This window comes from Heterodontus francisci, chromosome 8, assembly GCF_036365525.1.
Source record: "Heterodontus francisci isolate sHetFra1 chromosome 8, sHetFra1.hap1, whole genome shotgun sequence".
In the NCBI taxonomy this organism is placed as follows: Eukaryota; Metazoa; Chordata; class Chondrichthyes; order Heterodontiformes; family Heterodontidae; genus Heterodontus; species Heterodontus francisci.
Genome location: NC_090378.1, coordinates 39,961,199 through 39,984,349, shown reverse-complemented (window position 1 = coordinate 39,984,349; position 23,151 = coordinate 39,961,199). Strand labels below are relative to the sequence as shown.

Here is a 23,151-nt window from a genome sequence, read left to right as displayed (position 1 = left end):
ATGCAGTAAATCTCAGTACTATTTATATTCCCTAATTCAACAGGGGGTGAGGATCAATGCTTGCAATGGTGAAAACAAACTTATCTGGGCATATATGTTGTTCAGGGACCTAACAGAGTGAAAATGGTGAGATGAACTATTTGTTTCTTTGTTCCTTCATTATCAAGTTCTAATTAATAATTTCTATAATACACTCCTAAATGCAAAACTGCTTAAAATAAATTTAGCATTTGTTTAAAATGTTACAATTTATTCATGGAGCTAACATCTATCATCAGTGCAGAGGTCAGTAAACCTCTTGTTTTTGGGACTGCAATAGCTCAACTTTCATGAAAATTCCTGTTTCACTGAATGATTTTAAGAGGCGAGAGCCACTTTTACCTAGATAAAGCATACCATTTATAATCAACTGTCTCTATTAAGTTTATAGTAAAAGCATATCTTTTACAATACATGATTTTTTTTCAAAGGCAAAAATTTAATGTTCCATTAATACCTACATAATACCCTGTTATTATACTCATGAAGAAAAAGCGTGCAGAGAATAGTGCCAATGAACACCTGAGTACAGAGCAATTATCAGATAAATGATCACATTTCCAGCAAAATTTTGGCCATGACAACAGAAGAAATTTAAGTTTAACATCCTTGGATTGAATTTCGGAATAGATAGTATGCCCTCTGCTGGTCAATTTGAATTGAAGATTTCTACTATTCGTAGGAACTTAGGAATTCCTTGAGGAAATTACGTGAGAACACCACAGTGTTGGAGAGCGTTGGGAACCACCCTCGCAGACATTTGAGCCATTATGCTGAATTGCAGTTGAGATAAAACTATAAAACATAGAATATTATCTACTTAGACACTGAAAACCATAACACAGCTTATATTTAGTTTAGAGATACAGCACTGAAACAGGCCCTTCGGCCCACCAAGTCTGTGCCGACCATCAACCACCCATTTATACTAATCCTACACTAATCCCATATCCCTACCACATCCCCACCTGTCCCTATATTTCCCTACCACCTACCTATACTAGGGGCAATTTATAATGGCCAATTTACCTATCAACCTGCAAGTCTTTGGCATGTGGGAGGAAACCGGAGCACCCGGAGGAAACCCACGCAGACACAGGGAGAACTTGCAAACTCCACACAGGCAGTACCCAGAATTGAACCCGGGTCGGCGGAGTTGTGAGACTGCGGTGCTAACCACTGCGCCACTGTGCCGCCTTGTGAAAACTATCACTGGCAGAGTCTTGGGGGAAATTACCTACCTGTCTTCTCAGCTGGTGAGATATGGGAAGGCCTAACAGGCTGAATTTGTGTCTTCATATTATCAATATTTTGTCAGTAATGGGATGGGAATCTTTTGCACTGGATCCCTACCAATTTTTTGCAGCATCACTTCGGTTGAACATGCCCACCCAAATTAAATGGGTGCCTATAATGAGGCAGTAAGGACTTGATGATGTTATACATCCTATTTTTCATCACTGTTATGATGCATTTTAATCATACCTCCATTTAAAAAAAATGACGTTCAGCTTTGCTAGGTAGCAAATAGAAAGGAAGAACAAAGCAAAGGCAGTCCCACAGAGTTAGGCAATGGAGGAGAGGTGAATGGTGTGTCCAATGATGTCAAATGCTGCAAAAGATCAAAGAGGTTAAGGACAGATAATGAACCACAATTAGAGTTGCTCATGACTAAGAGGAAAATGGCTGTAAATGACAAACATGTTTAGTACAGCACATTCCTGGTAAGTGTGCTTGATTCCTTTTGCCTTTTCTAACCTGATAAGATTATAAAACTCTTTTTTTTGTACTGAGCTACTACGTATGGCATCATGAAGGCGCCGTTTATAACAATGGCCACCTCCTTCCACTGTACCTGAGCTCTTCTTTCAGATGTCCTTCTCCTCTCTGTCTCAGACAGGACCTCTTTCCATCAGCCTTTTTTGGGCCAGTAGCACTTCCACTGATGCCTCTGAAAATGTGGGAACTCTGTGCCATACATAAGCTACGATTTACAATTTTCCTGATGTATAGCCCTTTAAGCTGCCACTTGTGTTTGCATCCTGCAGCAACATGTTATTTGCTGTGCTTTTCCTACCCCATCACCCACATTGGCAAGCTCCCAATCAGGGTCTGTCTAGAATATTTAAATGAAGCCAACCCTGGAAATTTCACCAGGGTTAGCTGTTCGTCATAAAGACAGAAAATGCTGGAAATACTCAACAGGTCTGGCAGCATCTGTGGAGAGAGGAACAGAGTTAACTTTTTAAGTCGACGACCTTTCATCAAAAACTTTCATCTCTCCACAGATGCTGTGGAGCTGCTGAGTATTTCAGATTTACTGCATCCACAATATTTTGCTCTGGTATTAGCAGTCGGTAAGTTGGGCAGGCATCGCACTTCCAGCAGAAGCCTGCCGAGGAGGGTATTCCAGATTAAAGTGTGGAAAAGATAATAACATTTTAAAATTTAAATAATTATTCAAAATATTTTACCAGAATACAGTATTATCCTGTCTGCAACACAAAATCAGTATAAACATCATATACATTTTGTTTAGTACCCATAGTGTGATGCAGCCATTAAACATCACAGTTAGAAGATAATCTCATCAAGTAAATCCATTTTTTTTCTAATTTGTCTTTTAGTCTGTAAAGACACTTTTTAGTCGTTTGGTCCACAGAGCCACCACTATTAATTCAGTTGAGAAGATGGCTAGGCAACATACTACCAGAACTCACCTAGTGTCACTCTAGAACCTGGTGCTCAACAGTCGCCTAAACCTAGGGATTGATTACTTATTCATCCTGCTGTAAAAAGACTTGTCTCCACTTGATGGTTTGTCCAAAATTGCTAACATAGAATGCAAGTAAATTGGAGCATGATTCATTATTCTATTACTCTGCAATAGTGGATACTGATAAAATAAAGGCTACTAAAATCGACTGGAAATATTAATACTGCACTCAATGGATTAAAAGCTTTCTGGAGTCGGACAGCTTCAGACTGCCTCCTATGCAGGTCTGAAGTAACTAAACCGACAGAAATGGACAAAGCTGCTTTGGAATGCAAGCAGCACTTTCTTTAACCTAGCATTAATGGAACAGCTTTGGAGTGAAAGAAGGGTTCAATGAAGCAACAACATTAATGCTACTTTGGCAAAGCTGTCAGATTTATTTGACATACATATTTTTCAGCTAATGATGGCTTTAACCAAAAAGTACTCCTTGTACTTTAGTTCCTTTTAAGTTTGTAAGTAGCACAAGAGGACACAAACAAAAAATTGTCAAGCATCCAATGAGCCTCGAGATTAGAAGAGATTTTCCTCCATATGTAGATTGCATTCTTATCTAAACTTGTTCTGTCAATTAACACAAGTAACCCTTTGAAAAGAAGCCAGACAAATATTTGACTATAAAATGGACTAAAGGTTATGGGAACAAAGATAAATTAGGTGATCAAAGGCCCTAAGGAACATCATTGCGTTCATCCAGTTGGGATCTTGGAAACTTCATTAAGGCATAAGAAAGCATGGAACAAGAAAGGATATTTGGCCCAATCAAACTCAACACTTCTATAGATTATATTTAATCCAACTACTACATTTCCTGAGGAAAGAATATGCAAGGATCTCCTTGGCACCTTGTAAAAATTCAAGCAAAAGTTCAGATATCCTAATTTACAGAATTTTGACTAGTCATATCCCTTGACATGGGATTTCAATGGTTCCAGCAGCTCAGGAAACATCGTGCTGCACATAAGGTTCATTCATGTTTATATGAGATTATCTTTATAACCCTAAATCCTGCTCCGAAACCAGATATTCATTCAACTCTTTTTAAAAGGTAGTAATTAATACTGCATTAATTCAATAGCTGCAGTCCATTCTATATATCTATTATGATAATGATAATAAAAATGCCTTGTAACCTCAATTTGCCTGAGGCTAATTATTTCATGTCCCTCTAGTTCTGCACAGACAATCCAAGTCAACAGAGAATAATGCAGTCAGTATATAGTTTTTTCCCCAGTTTTTGTTGCATGATAGCGGATGTACTACTTGTCATACTTGACCCCATGTTGAGCTTTCGACCACATGCCCACGCTTTTAATAAGACCTCCTACTTCCATCTCCGTAACAATACCAACTCCACCCCTGCCTCAGCTCTTCTGCTGCTGAAACCCTCAACCATATCTTTGTTAGCTTCAGCCTTGACTATTCTAATGCACTCCCAGCTGGCCTCCCACATTCTAACCTCTATAAACTTGAGGTCATTCAAAACTCTGCTGCCCATGTCCTAACTTGAAGCAAATTCCATTCACCCATCATCCCTGTGCCATCTGATTTAAACTGGTTCCCGGTTAAGCATGCCTCAGTTTTAAAATTCTCATCCTTGTTTTCAAATCCCTCCATGGCCTGGCCCCTCCCTATCTCAGTAATCTCCATCAATCCTACAACTCTGCAAGATATCTGCGCTCGTCTAATTCCAGCCTCTTGAATACCCTCGATTTTAATCGCTCCAGTATTGGTGGCCATGCTTTCAGCCGCCCAAGCCTAAGCTCTGGAATTCCCTCCCTAAACCACTTTGTCTCTCTATCTCACTTTCCTCCTTTAAGACACACCTTTAAACCTACCTCTTTGGCCAAGCTTTTGGTCATCTGCCTTAATATCTCCTTATGTGGCTCAGTGTAATATCTTGTTTTATAATGTCTCTGTGTAGCGCTTTGTGACATGTTATTATGTTAAAGGTGCTATATAAGCTAAATCCAAGTTGTTATTGTACTGAACGTCATTCTAAGGTTTAGACTGAAGAAAAAAACGTAATGTTTATTTACTTGTCCATTACTAATGATGCACAATTATTCTTGTTCTTTTGCTGTATTTGGAGAAAATAGCATTACTGTTTCAAAACTTACTAGTATATCAAGAGGACAAATAAACTAGTTTAAATTGGAGATAAAGAACAACTTGTTTATTTATAATACTTCAAACAACATTCCACCCCATTCCTGGCTGAAACATTCATTAAAGCAGTCTTTAAGCAGATCTTACTAGTCACCACGATTGTAGCAGTGATACTGCGCCTGTTATCTCTAAATCAAAACATCCTTCAAAACTGAGTGTGAGATCCTTGCTTAAGTTTAGCAGTAATGTGACTGAGAAATACACAATACAAGACTAGTTCCTTTCCGAGCAGCTCCATAACGCAGGACTCTGTGCTCTACAGGTTGTTCTCAGGGACACACACCGAGATACATCATTTGCTGCTGGATGACCAACAACTCAGTGAAAGACACTCTTTGGTCTGTCAGGAACTTGTTGGTCTTCAAGTTACTTGCTACTGCAACATAACTGAAAAAAAATCAGGGCAAGTGCACACCTACGGACTATTCTGAAGAAATCTTCTATTGAGAAAACTAACAATATGTGTACTGTTTGTATGAATGATAAACATTGTGTACTGTCATATAAAACAAAATGTACCCATTTTGCCAAATTCCTAATGTGTTTTCATCCAGACAGTAAACAATATGTTCGTTGTGTGCCAAAATCTGAATTACAAAAATGATTGGGGTTTTAGGGTTATTTTACATTTGCACAGGTCTTCGGCTGTTCCAAATATTGTGGGTGAAATAGCTTTTCATAAGTTGTAACAAACAAATAATACAAGACAAACCAGAACCCGTCTTTTTTCATGTTCCTTCATTTTACTATTTACTACTCATTCAGATTCTACTTTGCAATACCTTTCCACTAGCCAACAGCTTGTGCCTAATCTCATTAGCATTCACTGACTACCAGCTTCTGTTTCAGTCTGTGCATCAGCTAGCAGCTTCTATCCTGAGTTTATAATTTTTTCTCCCAATTTACATGCATCTATATGTAGAAAACGAATTATGGATATCAGTGTAGTAAAATATAACATTTTTCACTCCAAGGAATGAAATAATATGTTTAGCCAACATAGTACAGTTGTAGTGTCAGCTATTGGCAGCATACATGCATATGAGAAAAAAAAATCTCTTTTCATCAAATCGTTTCTCTCTCCACCACACCAAATTGTTTCTTGCAATTTTTTCTTTATGGCCCAGAATTTGCAGTGTTTTTGATGGCAAACTGTGCACATTCCCCTTCGTTACCCCTCTGAATTTGACTGCACATATAGGATTTAGTGCAAGCAGACTAACATGGAAATGTTGAAGTTATAGTCTGTCATACACTGCTCCGCAACAGGCTGATTGATGAAGTGGATTTGAATAATGATGGAAGAAATATAAATTAAGGTGCTCTTTTACAGAAAGGTCACTTTTCAGCAGTAACTGAAGGAATAATCCAATTGTTTGGAATGGAAACTGGCCATGCATAGAGGCCTGGAGAAAGGCAATTATGATACAAAGCTTTTGACTAAAAAAATGCTTATTTGCTTGTCCATTACTAGTGATGCACAACTATTCTTGTTCTTTTGCTGTATTTGGAGAAAATAGAATTACTCTTTCAAAACTTGCTGGTATATCAAGAGGAAAAATAAACTAGTTTAAATTGGAGATAAGGAACAACTTGTTGCTTTTTGTAATACTTCAAACAGCACATCACCCAATTTCACCACGATTGTAGCAGTGATACTATGCCTATTGTCTCTAATTCAAAAGAGCCTTCAAAACTGACTTGTGAGATCCTTGCTTAAGTTTTAGCAGTGATGTGACTGAGAAATGCACAATACAAGACTGGTTCCATCCGAGCAGCTCCGTAACGCAGGACTATGTGCTCTACAGGCTGTTCTCAGGGACACACACCGAGACAAACATCAGCTGCTGCTGGACGACCATTAAATCAGTGAAAGACGCTCTTTGGTCTGCCAGAAACCTGTTGGTCTTCAAGTGCAAAGAGCTGACCATGACTGAGTGTTGCAGACTGTCACATTCCAAGATCCAGGACTATATGCTGAGCAGTGCAATAAAGCTTGGGGCAAAGGTTCAATGGGGAAAGTCCACAGTCTAAGGCCCTCCCGCCATAGTACACCGAGGAGCCGGAAACCGTGTAAAATCCCCAGGCTGTATGCACCAGAGAATGTTTGACGTGAAATGTCTATTGTAAATATAACCTGTAATTGTAAGTGTAGTGAGGCACCTCAGAGTGCCATGTACTGTATTGAAAGAAATAGAACTGTATTGCACTTTATGTAATGTCAAATTTGAACTGTAATGTAATACACTTTTACAAATTTTATGAATAAAGTACATTTTTGAAAAATAAAATATAAATTTGCTTCCTGGGATGAGGGGATCGTAACGTATTGGGAATTGCATTGTGCATTTTGTCCACTTAAGGCTACCATACACATGTATACCAACAGAGAGAGCCTGAAGGAGAATAAGAGGAACCCATGTTTTTAACAGCATGCAGCAATTCTGTCTCTTACTAAATCTGGCTGATTCTTACTGTTTAGTCTCAAGAACATCACAATGGCAACGAGGATGGTGAGAAATAGGAAACATTGCTTTCAGATATGAAACTTCAGGTGTAAAGGTGTTGGTCTACTTTCTGCAGATAGTATTTTAAGTTGGAGACTTAGAGAACACATGAAATCTGTGTTAAACACACACAGGAAGCACGCACAATGTACACACACACACTGACCTCTCCAAAATAACCATCCAATCAAAAAAAATTGCAGTTCATTACAGAATAGTTTTCTTTGAAAGGAATGCGATCCCGGATCCCTGATCACGCACAATCACTGTGTTGCTGATTGATATAGTATTGTCTGTATTGATCTACCACCGTTTGACATGCATTCGGAACCGTAATCTGTATTCCCACGTTGGCAAAAGTGGATGCAGTGTTTCGATGGTGCAATAACAAGTTTTGCAATCACAGATGACAAAAGTGAAAAGGCCTTACTTCTACACTATGGAGGTGAAGAATTGAAGGATATCTTTGAGACACTTATACCTGAGAAAAATGATTATGACTCAGCAAAAATACCATATACGAAATAATAGTCTTCTGACAATTGACCAATATTGCACGCGATTGAGACAACTAAATGTGACTTTGGTGTTGTTGAATGGTAAATTAAAACACAAAAATTCGAAGGTTGGCTCTCTAGTCAACTACACTGAAAAGCACTTGAGAAAGCCAGAACTGTTGGAGTGAGCAAGATCAGTCTCACTCTCAGAGTCCAGAGTTACTGAAGTGGAGGCTGCCAACAGTAACTACCCCCCCATTTTCAACTCCATTAAACACTGTTCATCGTTCACACGCCAGGAAACCACCCGCAAAGTAACAACAGCAGTCTCACAAACAGAGTTGTGACTTGTCCAAAGAATGTTTCTACTGTGGTGGTACTTATCCACACTGGACAGAGTGTCCTGCTACTGGTAAAAAGTATAAAACTTGTGGAAAACCCAACCACTTTGCTCATATTTGTCGTTCTTCAGCAAAATTAACTTCCTTTCCTTCCTTTTGGTCTCCCTGTCTCAAGAGACAATGGGTAAGCGCCTAGAGGTGGTCGGTGGTTTGTGGAGCAGTGTCTGGAGTGGTTATAAAGGCCAATTCCAGAGTGACAGACTCTTCCACAGGCACTGCAGGTAAAGTTGGTTGTCAGGGCTGTTACACAGTTGGCTCTCTCCTTACACTTCTGTCTCTTTTCCTGCCAACTGTTGAGTCTCTTCGACTCACCTCTCTTCAGCCCCACCTTTATAGCTGTCTGCCAGCTCTGACGATCACTGGCAACTGGATCCTACGACTTGTGGTCAATGTCGCAAGACTTCATGTTGCGTTTGCAAATGTCTTCAAAGCAGAGACATGGACGGCCGGCGGGTTTGATACCAGTGATGAGCTCGTTGTACAATACGTCCTTGGGGATCCTGCCATCTTCCATGAGGCTCACATGGCCAAGCCATCTCAAGCGCTGCTGGCTCAGTAGGATGTATATGCTGGGGATGTTGGCTGCCTCAAGGACTTCTGTGTTGGAGATACGGTCTTGCCACCTGATGCCAAGGATTCTCCGGAGACAGGGAAGATGGACTGCGTTGAGACTTCACTCTTGGCTGACATACGTTGTCCAGGCCTCGCTGCCGTAGAGCAAGCTATTGAGGACACAGGCTTCAAACACTCGGACTTTAGTGTTCCATGTCAGTGTGCCATTTTCCCACACCCTCTTGGTCAGTCTGGACATAGCAGCAGCAGGCGCCTTTCCCATGCACTTGTTGATTTCTGCATCAAGAGACAGGTTGCTGGTGATGGTTGAGCCTAGGTAGGTGAACTCTTGAACCACTTCCAGAGTGTGGTCGCCGATATTGATGGATGGAGCATTTCTGACGTCCTGTCCCATGATGTTCGTTTTCTTGAAACTGATGGTGAGGCCAAATTCGTTGCAAGCAGCTGCAAACCTGTCGATGAGTCTCTGCAGACACTCTTCCGTGTGGGATGTCAGCAAAGCGGAGTTCCCTGATGAGGACTTTCCGTACTTTGGTCTTCGCTTTAAGACAGGCAAGATTGAACAACCTGCCATCTGATCTTGTGTGGAGGAAAGTTCCTTCTTCTGAAGACAAACGCATGTGAGAGCAGCAGTGAGAAGAAGATCCCAAACAGTGTAGGTGCGAGAACACAGCCTTGTTTCACACCACTCAGGATGGGAAAGGAGTCTGATGAGGCACCGTTATGCTGGATTATCCCTTTCATATTGTCATGGAACGAGGTGGTGATGCTTAGTAGCTTTGGTGGACATCCGATCTTTGCCAGTAGTCTGAAGAGACCACGTCTACTGACAAGGTCAAAGGTTTGGTGAGAGCTATGAAGGCAACGTAGAGGGGCATCCGTTGTTTGCAACATTTCTCCTGTAGCTGGCGAAGGGAGAACAGCATATCAATAGTGGATCTCTCTGCTCGAAAGCCACACTGTCTACCTCAGGGTAGACACACTTAGCCAGCTTCTGGAATCTGTTTAAAATGACTCGAGCGAAGGCTTTCCCCACTGTGCTGAGCAGAGAGATTCCACAGTAGTTGTTGCAGTCACCACGGTCACCCTTGTTCTTATAGAGGGTGATGATACTGGCATCGCGCATGTCCTGTGGTACTGCTCCCTCATCCCAGCTTAGGCAAAGCAGCTCATGGAGTGCTGAGAAAATAGCAGGCTTGGCACACTTGATTATTTCAGGGATAATGCCATCCTTTCCAGGAGCTTTTCCACTGGCTAGAGAATCGATGGTGTTACTGAGCTCCGATTTTGTTGACTGTTCGTCCAGCTCGTCCTTGACTGGCAGAGACTTGGCTGCATTGGTATCAGTGACATCATTTTCCCTGGAGTACAGTTCTAGGTAGTGCTCCAACCAGCAGTCCATTTGCTTGCTTTGGTCAGTGATTGTTTCTCCTGATTTAGACTTGAAGGGGGGCGATCTTCTTGATGGTTGGCCCAAAAGCTCTCTTAATGCTGTCATACATTCCTCTGATGTTTCCGGTGTCGGAGGCCAGCCACTTTGCTCATATTTGTCGTTCTTCAGCAAATCAACTAATAGCACCAATACCAACAGAAGGGTGCCGTGTATGCGTACCACAGCAAAAGGCTGACAGAATGTAGTCAATATAGAGGCGGATGACCCTGAATATACTTTTGTGCTCTTCCACAGACACAGCAAACAACCATGTGTGAGAGTGACCATTGTCTTCTTGGACGTAGATGCTGGCATAGATAAAGGAGCATCTGTCAATGTCATGGGAGACAAAACATTCAACGAACTTCAAGATTGCCCCATTCTCTGCAAACCAGGCAATATGAAAATTTTCCCTTACAATATTGACAAACTACTGAAAGTTCTCGGGATTTTTGAAACATCAGTCTCATTCAAAGATACTAGAATGAATGCTGTATTCTGTCACACCTAGAGAATATGACATGCTGATCAATTTCCACACAGCAACAGATCTGCACATCAACATTCCTATGCACATCAACATTCTCGAACTGTTGCTGACTGCTTCACTGGTATCGGAAAACTGAAAGGTGTTACATGCAAGCTGCATGTAGACCCTAATGTGTCCCCAGTCGCACATCAATGGTGGCGAATACCATTTTATGTCAAGAAACAGACAGAGAAGGAACTTCAGCGCCTACTTGATCTTGACATTATTGAGAAAGTCGTAGAGCAAGATGCTGAGGACACAGGCTTGATACACTCAGACTTTTGTGTTCCGTGACAGTGCACCATTTTCCCACACCCTCTTGGTCAGTCTGGACATAGCAGCCGACACCTTTCCCATGCGCTTGTTGATTTCTGCATCGAGAGACAGGGGTTACTGGTGATAGTTGAGCCTAGGTAGGTGAACTCTTGAACCACTTCCAGAGCGTGGTCGCCGATATTGATGGATGGAGCATTTCTGACGTCCTGTCCCATGATGTTCGTTTTCTTGAGGCTGATGGTTAGGCCAAATTCGAAAAAGAACCTATATTTATATAGCACCTTTAATGTAATAAAATGTCCCAAGGTGCTTCACAGGAGCATTATAAAACAAAATATGAATTATGTCATCAAATTAGACATCCAATTCAACAACAACTTGCATTTATATAGCACATTTAACATAGCAAATCCTCCCAAGGCACTTCACCAGGAGAGATTACCAAACAAAATGTGACACCCAACCACAGAAGGCGATAAGATAGATAGCCAAAAGCTTGTATGAATAGATAGATTTTAAGGAGCATCTTAAAGGAGGAGAGACAGGTCAGAATTTGGAGACGTTTAGAGAAGGAATTCCAGAGTTTAGGGCCTCGATGGTTGAAAGCATAGCTGGCAATGGGTGTCAAATGTATTCAGGTAGTGGATAATAATTGGGAACTTACCTGTGCTCATATGTATAGCAACAGACTGAAAGAGGTGTTATTGGTTGGTGGTGTGTGACATGTAATGCTTGTCTCTGTAAATAAAAGCTTATTAGTGCCTAAAGGTGAGGCTCTAATGTTCAATCCTTCACTACTTGGCTATCTTTGTTGTAACACTGGGGATGCACAAGAGGCCAGAATTGGAGGAGTGCAGAGATCTCAGGGAGTTATAGGGCTGAAAGAGGTTACACAGCTAAAGAGTGAGGCTGTGGAGGGATCTAAAAACCAAGATGAGAATTTTAAAATTGAAGTGCTGCCAGACCAAGAGTTGGTGGATGATGGGTAAACTGGACTTGGTGCAAGTTAAAATGTGGGCAAACCACTTCATTTTTTTTAATTTCCAAAATATACTTTATTCATAAAAATCTGTAAAAATTACATTATCAGTTTCAAACAGCACCAAGTCAAAAAATACAAACAGTGCAAAGGAGGTCCATTTGCTTCTTTACAATCATGAGTTGCCTCACAACCCTTCCATTTCATTTGTCATGCCATTAACATTTTTACATTTTACAGCAAATGAAAATTTTTCCGATACAGTTCGAGGGGTTTCCCATGGATCCAGCGCCTCCGTTCAGCTTGGTGGGGGGACCTTACACTGTGGTCTTTCCCCGTTGAGACTTTGCTACGGCTGCCCCAAGCTTTAGTGCATCCCTCAGCACGTAGTCCTGGACCTTGGAATGTGCCAGTCTGCAACATTCGGTCGTGGACAACTCTTTGCGCTGGAAGACCAGCAAGTTTCGGGCAGACCAAAGGGCGTCTTTCACCGAATTTATAGTCCTCCAGCAGCAGTTGATGTTTGTCTCGGTGTGTGTCCATGGGAACAGCCCGTAGAGCACAGACTCCAGTGTTACAGAGCTGCTTGGGATGATCCTTGGACGGCACAGTGGCGCAGTGGTTAGCATCACAGCCTCACAGCTCCAGCAACCTGGGTTCAATTCTGGGTACTGCCTGTGTGGAGTTTGCAAGTTCTCCCTGTGACCGCGTGGGTTTTTGCCAGGTGCTCCGGTTTCCTCCCACAGCCAAAGACTTGCAGGTTTATAGGTAAATTGGCCATTATAAATTGCCCCTAGTATAGGTAGGTGGTAGGGGAATATAGGGACAGGTGGGGATGTGGTAGGAATATAGGATTAGTATAAAAATGGGTGGTTGATGGTCGGCACAGACTCGGTGGGCCGAAGGGCCTGTTTCAGTGCTGTATCTCTAAATAAATAAGATAAATAATAACCACTGCATCTCTTTCCACACCTGCTTTGCAAAGACACATTCCAGGAGGAGGTGGGCAACGGTCTCTTCCCCACCACAGCCACCGCGGGGGCATTGTGCGGAGGGGGCGAGACTTCAGGCGTGCAGGAAGGATCTGACGGGGAGGGCTCTTCTCACCACCAGCCAAGCTAAACCACTTCATACAATCTGTAACTTTAAGGTGCAACTAGATTCGGAGGCAAAGTTACAATGCTGCATGCATTATAACAAAGTATCTGAGCCCACACATTTAGATGAAAGTGCCATAAATAGGCTACTTCCATCAATGTTCGTTCCTCTTTTGTAGTGTTGGAGCTGCCTCGTTAGCGAGTGCAAACATACTTGAATTTTATTTTTGATTTGACATTTTACCTTGTGTTCACTTTTTTCAAAATGAAAAAGGCAGTTTTTTTTAATCCAAAGAAATCAATAATTTTCAGGCTTAGCACGTCTATAATAACAAAAATAGTTACAGTGGAGAATGAATCAGTCAGCCTGGCATTTGGAGAAGATGATGCCTTCGACATGCGCAGCAGACGGGGGAAGTTGACGCATGTCCTGCTTCTTGCCTGGCTCTCTGAGTGGAGTGCTGCTTCAGGGTTCCAGAGTCTCCGCTCTATCTCGGGGCATCACCTGGTGGGACTCGGAGCGTTGGACAGGCAGGTGAGTGCGCTTCACTTGCCTTCTCTCCAGTACACAGAAGTTTATTACTGTTGTTTGTAACCGCCTTTTGTTCATCGAGGCGTGGCATCGTCCGTTATTGATTGCATCACTTGTTGAATGTTGTGCAAAAGATTCACTTCAAATCGGTAATAATACATTTTTTGGCGCCCCGAGACTCCAGGAACTAATATAAAAGATGTTTTGCAAATCTTTTTACTACCCAAGTTTTTATTTGGGGCAATATTGGCAAAAGGTGAAACTTTTTTGGGGGGGTGGTGGGGAGATATGTTTTTTAGTTTGTCTTAATGTTTAGGGCTTTCAGAGTTAAATTAACTTCAACCGAGTTATCAGGACTAATCGTATGAAATCGGTCTTTACTCCGATTTCAGTTTTTTTTTTGGAACAGCACTAACTGCATTGAGATCGGTGTAGGCCTATCCTGTCTCAGTATTTGGGTAGTTTCCTGCTGCATGGAGTTGTACTGTTCGCTCTGCACGGGTTCAGCTCCAGCCCAGCCTTATATAATAAAAGGAAAATACTGCGGATGCTGGAAATCTGAAATAAAAACAAGAAATGCTGGAACCTCTCAGCAGATGCTGCCAGCCCAGCCTTATCCTGCCGGGCGCGTTTAAACTGTTCGGTGAAGGAAGAACTATCATTTCTATAACGCCTTTTCGCGACCTCAGAACTTCTCAAAACGCTATACAACTTGCTGAGGAAAGCGTGTATGGCTCGGAAATCAAATTCAGGCAGCGTGGAAAGACAGTAGAAAAAGTATGCGAAACTCATACTGAGGAGTATGAGTAACTGTCCGGGGACTACAAGAAAAAACTTGACACGTTAGAAGAAGAACTAGGAAGAGCAGTGGTAAGAGTTGGCTGATGAGGACAAGCTGAGCATTCATGTGTGGCGTATACGTTATCAACCTGGAGGCAATGAATTTATTTCTGAACGAAAACATGAGTGGAATATGGAGAGTCTGTATATAGAGAAGACAATTCAGATAGCTGTTCTGACTCTGCACCCCAACCACCTAGTTCAGTTGCTCCTATAGCAACAATCTCACCCTTCAATACCTTTTGACTGATTGGATGGCAGTCTGGCTTGGGTAACATGGACCCATCACATCACAGAGGAATTGCAATTGTACCAATGAACACTGGGCGAAGATAAAGCCAGAGTCCTGTTTAAGTCTGAATAAAGGTGATGAGCTACCAATCTAAAAAGAAGCATTCTTGAGGTGTAGTGTCATAGAGAGATACAGCACTGAAACAGGCCCTTTGGCCCACCGAGTCTGTGCTGACCAACAACCACCCATTTATACTAATCCTACATTAATCCCATATTCCCTACCACATCCCCACCATTCTCCTACCACCTACCTACACTAGGGGTAATTTATAATGGCCAATTTACCTATCAACCTGCAAGTCTTTGGCTGTGGGAGGAAACTGGAGCACCCGGCGGAAACCCACACGGTCACAGGGAGAACTTGCAGACTTCGCACAGGTAGTACCCAGAACCAAACCCGGGTCGCTGGAGCTGTGAGTCGGCGGTGCTAACCACTGCGCCACTGTGCTGCCCAATGTGCTGCACTGAAGTCTAGATTGAGCTCAAATCTCTGTGACTTAGAGCAGAAGAAATTGTTTATTTTTAACTTTATTCATTATGATTGTGTGATCAGGATATTAAACTTGGATGTAGAGACCATGGCTTAAAATTGAGACATAGGGTGCTTTTACATTTGGGACTTCAGTGGTTCATAACACTAGAATTTAGACCACAGAAATGGGCCATTTGGTCCAACTGGCCTATGCTGGTGTTTGTACTCCATACAAGCCACCTCCCACTCTTATGTCTTGCCACTCTGCCTCATGACCTTTGATACATACGTGAGGGAGAAGGAAAGCAATCTTCCCTTTAATAGTATCAGTGTTGTCTGTTTCAACCACTCCATGTGGTGGTGGTCTCTACATTATCACTACGCTCTGTCGAGAAGTTCCTGCTAAATTCTTTATTTGATTTGTTAGTGGCTATCGTTTATAATGTATGACCCCATGTCCACCCTATTGAGCCACTTAATTTATAGATAAAAGCAAAATACTGCGGATGGTGGAAATCTGAAATAAAAACAAAATGCTGGACATACACAGCAGGTCTGACAGCACCTGTGGAGAGAGCAACAGAGTTAATGTTTCAGGTCTGTGACCTTTCATCAGGCTGCCAGACCTGCTGTGCATTTTCAGCACTTTCTGTGATTTATAGACTTCTATCAGGTTTCTTCATTTTCAAGAGTTATATCTGCACCCTGGTTTCTCAGTGTTAACACTGCTATAAGTGGCTTCCATATCCCAATGGGAGAAAAGTAGAGGCATTGAAAACCAGCACACAGATAATGCTATTCTGTGATTCAAAATGCCAAACCAATATGTGCTTTGTAGATTATCAAGAACTTTCCCACCTTCATGTGGATATGTGGAATAGGCACAGAGAACACCCAAATGTTGCGATGATAGCTCCTTGGAAAAAGTAGGTAAAAGTTCAGGGCTGGCAGACTTCATCTACCAGGTTTGACCTTCCTGATTCTAGGTGGGGCTGCTGCTGCATTCTCATGTCTGACTTTGAATTTGCAGATAAGTTTCAGTGAAGTATTTTTGTTATGGAAGTTTAATTTTTGTCTAAATTTTAACTTACTTCCCTCACTGCTCCTGTTGTTACTCACTGCCTCTTGCTGCCTTCATAGACCTTTTGCCTCTACATTTGCTGCTGCACTACACCCCTCCCCATCTTGAACATGGTGCCTATTCTTTGTCTCCTTTGCTTCTGAGTGTACTTCTGCCACTGCTGTTTCAAGTCTTAGACCACCTGTCCACCTTACCTCACATCTCCATTTTTAAAAATTCATTCATGGGATGTGGTCGTCGCTGACTAGGCCAGCATTTATTGCCCATCCCTAATTGCTCTTGAGAAGGGATGGGCAATAAATGCTGGCCTAGCCAGCGATGCCCACATACCATGAATGAATTTTTTAAAAAAGCATCTGCTGCCCTTATCCTTCCAATTGATAGTGGTTGCCAGTTTGGAAGGTGCTGTCAAAGGTGCCTTAGTGAATTGCTGCTGTGCATCTTGTAGATGGTTCACACTGCTACCACTGTGCGTTGGTGGTGGAGGGATTGAATGTGCTGGATGGGGTGCTAATCAAGTGGGCTGCTTTGTCTTGGATGATGTTGAGCTTCTTGAGTGTTGTTGGAGCTGCACTCATCCAGGCAAGTGGAGCGTATTCCATCACACTCCTGTCTTGTGCCTTGTAGATGGTGGACAGGCTTTGGGGAGTCAGGAGGTGAGTTACTCGCTGTAGAATTCCCAGCCTCTGCCTGCTCTTGTAGCTACAGTTCTTATAAGGCTGGTCCAGTTCAGCTTCTGGTCAAGGGTAACCCCCAGGATGTTGATAGTGGGGGATTCAGTGATGGTGATATCATTGAACATCAAGGGGAGATGGTTAGATTCTCTCTTGTTGGAGATGGTCATTACCTGGCACTTGTGTGGTGCGAATGTAACTTGCCACTTATCAGCCCAAGCCTGGATGTTGTCCAGGTCCTGCTGCATATGGACATGGACTGCTTCAGTATCTGAGGAGTCATAAATGGTGCTGAACATTGTGCAATCATCAGCGAACATCCCCACTTCTGACCTTATGATTGAAGGAAGGTCATTGATGAAGCAGCTGAAGATGGTTAGGCCTAGGATACTAAAGGCCTGCTACCCGACGGGACCCGATGACGTGTCTGGTTCGGGTCGGATCCCACTTTTGGGTCCGGCATTCAGGCTCGGGTCGGGCCGGGCCGGATAGGACATGCTCGATTGCCACCTCAGGTAAATGACTTTAATGTTAATTTACTTTTTGGACTTTAAAGGTGGTTTTGTTACAGTTATTTTAAACTTGTGCAGGTAAGGAACAAAGTGAAAAACGGAAGGTAGGTTAACTGATGGTCAGGTTGGGCGCGGGAAAAAATGGAAGGACTCTGACCGGGTCGGGCTCGGGCTTGGATGGGGTTCTGTCGGGTTCAGGTTTCATTTGCAGTCCCGAGCAGGCCTTTATAGGACACTACCCTGAGGAATGCTGTCCTGTAACTGAGATGATTGAACTCCAACAACCACACCCATCTTCCTTTGCGCTAGGGATGACTCCAACGGGTGGAGAGTTTCCCTCTGATTCCCATTGACTCCAGTTTTTCTAGGGGTCCTTGATGCCATACTCGGTCAAATGCTGCCTTGATGTTAAGGGCAGTCACTCTCACCTCACCTTCTGGAGTTCAGCTCTTCTGCCCACATTTGGGCAAAGGCTGTAATGAGGTCAGGAGCTGAGTGGCTCTTGTGTAACCCAAATTGAGCATCATTGAGCAGGTTTTGCTGAGTAAGTGTTGCTTGATAGCAGTGTAAACAACACCTTCCATTGCTTTGCCTGATGTTTGAGAGTAGGCTAATGGGATGGTAATTGGCCGGGTTGGATTTGTCCTGCTTTTTGTGTACAAGACATACCTGGGCAATTTTCCACATTGTTGGGTCAATGCCAGCTCCTGATCATCTGCTAGTGTCTTCATAGGGAATTGTACTTTTCTCTCTCAAAGCATGTATGATAAAAGCTTTGTTATCCAGCACTTTACCTACGGGCAAGCTTTATTATCCAGAATTTCAAAAATCTCCTAAAGCTTTCCCGGGCCAAATTTTCCCGAGTGCATTCTCTCACGTATTACAGGTATATTGGTGCACTGACCCCAAAGGACTAAGGGAAAATTAAAAATATGCTTTCCCAATGCTGGGCCCTGGGTACCCTTTGGTCCTCCAGCAATAACTTCAAGACGTACGGTCTGATCTCCATGCGGACAATGGTAGGTGACAGGGCTCGGTGAGGTGTGGCAGGCAGTACCAGTGCCCCATGGCTGCACCTCTGCCCGGCCGAGTGAGAACAGGAAAGGCAGAAACCGCTTTCCGTCTCTTCAATCCGCAAAGCTGAGGCTGAACTTTTAGCATTGGTTCGTGGTAAGGGGAGCTCAAGGGACATCCAGCGGTACCAGTTGGGAGACTTCTCAACCTATTGGGTTGGACCACCAAAAACCGCGGAATTAAAGTTGCCATCTGCGGATGGAAATACTACCTTGCCTCGGTGACTGATTCCCCATTCGCTATTATGTGGTTCTTGCTCCCTGCAGTCAGACGCATTTTTTTCTGGAGTTCTGCATACAGCTCCTGATTTAACTGGAATTTTTGATTATTCTGCTCCTCTCAGGTCTGGCACATGGGGATAATAAAGCTTTTACTGTGCTTTGTTAAAATTACACTACTCCATACTGGGATGCAGGACTTGAGTTTAGAATGAGGAGGCACAGCCAAGAGAGGAGATGCAGAGCGCAAAGATAAAACTGGGTCAGGTAAGCAAGGAGGTGACAATGGCGACTCAATGGGTTGAGGGGTGAATGCAGCAGAGGTTGGGGCAAAAACTAAATGACAGGGCAGGAATGGAAGTGCTTGGAGGTATTTTGGGCTGACTAAAGGGGCATAGGGTTAATGGTGGAAGAATTGACAGAAAGGAGTCAGGCAGATGGCGTGAGGGTGTAGTAGTTGTAGTTGGAGATAAGGCTGGAGGAAAAGGAAAGAGCAAAATTGACAATGAGGTGGGAGTGATCATAGTCTATGCAGCTGGTGGGGCTGTGGAATCATGATAGGGAAAGTAAAGGGGTGAAAGGAAACTGCATGGGTGGAAAGGAGGATAGGTATGACAGGAAGATAACATAGTGTTGACTGTGGGATGCGTGGCAGGCTTCAGGTGAACTACAAGTACTTTTAAGTGCTTCACTTCTCCCTGTCACCCATTACTTCCTGCCTGATGCGAAGAAAGAGGTGTGTTTATGATGAGACAAACAGGTGAGGTGTTTGAGAGAAGGAACAGCATAGATAACTAAGTGAATATTTGCCAGCTGAGCAGTGCAGTGGGTGATGCACTATTTAAAGTATCCTATTCACTTCCTTTTGTAAGTGCAGCCATTTTCTTTCTCATTAGATTATTGGAATATATTCATACAAAAACATATGAGGAAGTTGACGACGTACTTATGGAAAGTTGATATCTCACTGGAACTACTTGTCTAGCTCGGGGCTTAATCTACTTTATTTTTTTCAAGAAGTAATTTGGGTATGATTGTCATGAGCCCTGTCAATATAAAGCTATTAAAGAAACTTTGATGATCATTCACTAAGTAGAATGTCATGTGCTATACAGGCACACGTCTTTCTAATCAGCTCTGAGAGTGGAGGTTGAATTGATGATCTTTAAAAATAGGTCATGGGTGGTGAAATGGAAGAAGCCTAGTCTCAAAGGTTGGATTGACACTGGATAATTTGGATGTGCGCCAGGGTAACAGTTACCGATTATTTAACAATAAAACAATGTGCAGAAAAACGTCTGTTACAGCATTTCAGTAAGTTTCTTTTCTGAGATCATCATTGTGGCGCCTTGTGTCAGTGTAACCGTAACATATTGCTAAGATGGCTTGCATAGAATTTTGATGTCTTGTGAATGGGTTCATAGATTTAGTATCTAGGTAGATGCATGTCAAATGGCATTTGACATTGATAAATGTAGCTCTAACCACCTTTAAAAGTTAATAGTAACAATAGCAGTTTCAGAAGACAACCTCCAGTCCATTTAGCCCACCTATCTGCAGTATTCCCTCGGTACACTTCTAGAAACCCTGAATCCCATTTATTAACAAGAACCTATCTAGTTCCTTCTTGAAACCCATTCTGGTTTCTTGTTTCACCACCTGTTCCACATACTTATCGCTCATTTTAATAAAAAAAAAAGTTCCCTCAGCATTTCCTATTCTTTTACAAAGGCAAAATACTGGTGGGTGCTGGCAATCAGAAACAAAAACAGAAAATGCTGGAAATACTTAGGCCAGGCCACATCTGTGGAGAGAAAAGCAGAGTTAATGTTTCAAGCTGATGACCTTTCATGACCTGTTCTCTCCACAGATGCTGCCTGACCTGCTGAATATTTCCAGCATTTCTGTTTTTGTTTCCTATTTTCTTGTCTTTTATTTGTAGATATGTTCCTATGTAACTAAATTCTGCATATGGCAGAAGCGCATACTTCGGATGCAATTTGTGCAAACCTTTCATCGTTCTAAACAATTCTATTATATCCCTTCTCGATCTGCTCTTTTCAAGAGAGAAAAAATGCATGATTGTCAATCTTTCCATTTTCGTTATTCCCTTGAGGTTTGCTATCAATCGTCAAGGTCTTCTCTGTAGCCCCTCCAATAATTGAATATCGTTTTTGAAATAGGAAGACCAAAATTGCTCTCTAGCTTGTTGCTCCTCCTTGCCTTTAAGAGCCATCTCAAAACCTGTCTTCAGCCTTGCTTTTTGGTCATCTCCTAACTTCTTTCATCATTGCTGTGCGTTTGCTTCTCCACTTTGAAGGACTTTGAGATGTTTTCTACTTTACAGGTTCTATAGAAAAGCAAGTTAAATTCTGTAGTTGCTTAATGCTCTTAAGTCGGGTGTAATAGTAATTCTGATGTATTTGGAATATCTTTCGTGAATTGAATCATTTTTTAATGTTATATCTGGTGAATGGAGCATCTCTGATTTAGATCTGTTAATGGACTTGAAAGTTGTTGGTCCTGCATATAAATTTAACAAAATTGATTCAGAAAACATAAGGGTTCAATAAATCATCCCTACATGTACTCCCACTAACAATGAATACAAAAAAAGATGATCATTCTTCTTGCAGCTGGAAGGGTGATTTTTATATGCTCATGTAATCAAATTGTTTTTAGCAGAGAGGAAGAGAGAACACAAATCAACGCCTTTCTCCATTGCTGCAGCTTGATCTTAGATATTGTAATATTGTCCAGTAATAATATAGTTCAATAGTTTCTCATCAGGAACGAATGGATTCCTTGTTGGGTGTGTTTGCATTGCTGGTACATTGTTTTGGGAACTATGATGCACAACTCACCGGGCCTTCATCGGCACCTTCCAAACATGTGACCTCTACCATTTAGAAGGACAAGGGCAGCAATTGCATGGGGGTACCACCACCTGCAAGTTCCCCTCCAAGCCCCATACCATCCTGATGTGGAACTATATCGCTATTCCTTCACTGTCGCTGGGTGAAAATCTTGGAAGTCCCTCCCTAACACCCCTGTTTGTGTACCTACACAACATGGAGAACAGCAGTTCAAGAAAGCAGCTCATCACCACCTTCTCCAGTGCAATTAGCAATGGGCAACAAATGCTGGCCTAGCCAGCGACACGCTCACCCCATTAAAGAATAAAAAAGTGCTATAAGTGAAGTAAAGGACATGGCGTTAAAATTTAAGGTTTTGCCAAATGTTTTATGGTCAGACCTTTTTGGTTGATCTGCCCTATTGGGCACTATTTTGAAGAGCAGGGAGTTATCCCTAGTGTCCTGGCCAATATTTATCCCTCAATCAACATCACCAAAACATTATCTGGTCATTATTGCATTGCTGTTCGTGGGAGCTTGTGATGCGCAAATTGCCTGTTGTGTTTCCTACACTACAACAGTGACTGCTTCATTGGTTGTAAAGCACTTTGAGATGTCCTGTGGTCATGAAAGGTACTATCTAAATACAGGTCTTTCTTTCACACAGTTTCCTAGTACAACTCCTTTTTGTTGCTAAATAAATCTAAAGTATAACTTTGACATGTTGGATGGTTAGCCTTTAGGCACTATCTACATATTAATGTGGAGACCTGTACTGTGCACATGAAACTTGTGATATTACTTACATATTACTCTTCTTTGCAGACAGAATGTGTACACACATTGCGCCTGTTTCAGCTGACCAAAATAGGTGACAGTCATTCGCTGGTTCATTGGTCAAGGCAATACCCTGAAGAATCAGTCAAGCTGCCTGGTTTAAATTTCAAACAAAGTTTGGCAGTTAATTGTCAGTCACCATAAACTGGTGCATTCTCCATGACAATGCCTCGACCAATCAGAGTTCACTTACCAACCAATCAGCACACTCGTCTCATGCAGTATAAGTTGCTGTTTGCCCTTACATTGGTTATTCTTGCGTGTTGTCCTGATGAATGCAAAATGAAAAGCTTCGACAACATGTCTCTATTTTCAGCAATTCTCTCGTTCTGCACTACCAAACGACTGCTAGGTAATGCCTCCAAGTTTTTAATTATCTGTGTTTCTGGTTTGTTGGGCATCGTCTTAGTTTCTTCTAGCTTATCCCATATGTGTAAATATACACTATATAGTTGTCTTTTAACATCAAGATGCTTGTTTAAATTTT

The 23,151-nt window shown here is 42.2% G+C and overlaps 1 protein-coding gene and 1 long non-coding RNA gene across 6 annotated transcripts in view; one reads left to right on the top strand and one right to left on the bottom strand.

Annotated features, from left to right (window-relative positions):
• Nucleotides 1–515: 515 nt before the first annotated feature.
• Nucleotides 516–13,809, bottom strand: LOC137372773 (uncharacterized). The gene is made up of 3 exons (XR_010975497.1): nucleotides 13,621–13,809; nucleotides 1,525–1,651; nucleotides 516–834 (listed from the first exon to the last, which is right to left on the bottom strand). It is a non-coding gene; the product is annotated as an uncharacterized lncRNA (long non-coding RNA).
• elovl8b (ELOVL fatty acid elongase 8b) overlaps nucleotides 13,669–23,151 on the top strand; it is a 52,486-nt gene continuing 43,003 nt past the window's right edge. Inside the window, exon 1 of one of the 5 annotated variants that reach the window (XM_068036993.1) lies at nucleotides 13,669–13,810. The gene's annotated coding sequence lies outside the window, so the exon portion shown is untranslated. Of the gene's footprint in view, nucleotides 13,811–13,933; nucleotides 13,957–14,460; nucleotides 14,678–14,777; nucleotides 15,014–22,928; nucleotides 23,017–23,151 lie in introns of those variants that run through there. The other 4 variants (XM_068036996.1, XM_068036997.1, XM_068036995.1 and 1 more) reach the window with 4 other exon arrangements.